Source organism: Paroedura picta, chromosome 2, assembly GCF_049243985.1.
Source record: "Paroedura picta isolate Pp20150507F chromosome 2, Ppicta_v3.0, whole genome shotgun sequence".
Classification (NCBI taxonomy): Eukaryota; Metazoa; Chordata; class Lepidosauria; order Squamata; family Gekkonidae; genus Paroedura; species Paroedura picta.
Window position 1 is genome coordinate 79,046,665 of NC_135370.1, and position 958 is coordinate 79,047,622.

Below are 958 nucleotides of genomic sequence, written 5' to 3' on the forward strand. Positions count from 1 at the left end.
TTCCATTGTTTGGGACTCCGACCTCCACTGTTTCCTATAGTGGGCAAAAAGGACCAGAGAAGTCCAGATAGTTTGATGACATTTTATTTACAGTCCTTTGAAGAAATATTAACTGTGCCTTTATATAAAGTAATAAATGAAACCAAGAAAAACAGAACTTACTGCCAACCTGTCAAGAAGCGAACATTACTTTGATATATCAAGGGGGAATTACCCATTATTACCACAAGCATGTAGGCCAGCTTCTTTCTTAAATGTGGATTATAAAATGTTTACAACAATAATGGCCTAAAAGTTGAGATGAAGTATTCCAGACGGGATACATGACAATCAGACTGGATTGTTCTTCCTAAAATATGCGAAAGACAACATTAAGTGTACATCACATGCTATTGAATACTCAAAAAAAGTACAATGTTTGCTTTTATGTTTTTAGATGCTGAAAAACATTTGATGTTTCTTCGAAATTTCTGGCTGACGTTTTGAAATATCCACAATGTGGGGGAAACTTTTCAAGGTGGATTCAAAGCGTATTTACAAAACAGCATGCAAGGATTATTACAAAAAAAACCCTGTTAGTTTAGCTCATGGTGTGGTGTGGGTTTTGTGCCTCACTTGGGACCTGACAACCCTAAGAGGAGGTATCTTTGTGTACAGCAGCCCTGACCCAAATCAGGTTCAAGCACACCTAGGAAGTGTGGAAATCCAAAACATGAACCTACACCAACCTGGCAACCTCTCTGCAATGTTTTCTTGACCTGAAATAAGCCAGAGGGCACTATGTGGTTGGTTGGGTGGCTGTGGGGGCATTATACCCTTTTGAGGCCCCACTTTCAAACCTCAAGGAATATTTCCAACCCAGGGGTGGCCAACCTCCATTACTAGAATTACTGCTCCTCTCTAGGCACAACAATGGAGAAATTTTTTTGTGATAATCAAAAAAATCAATTAAATATTT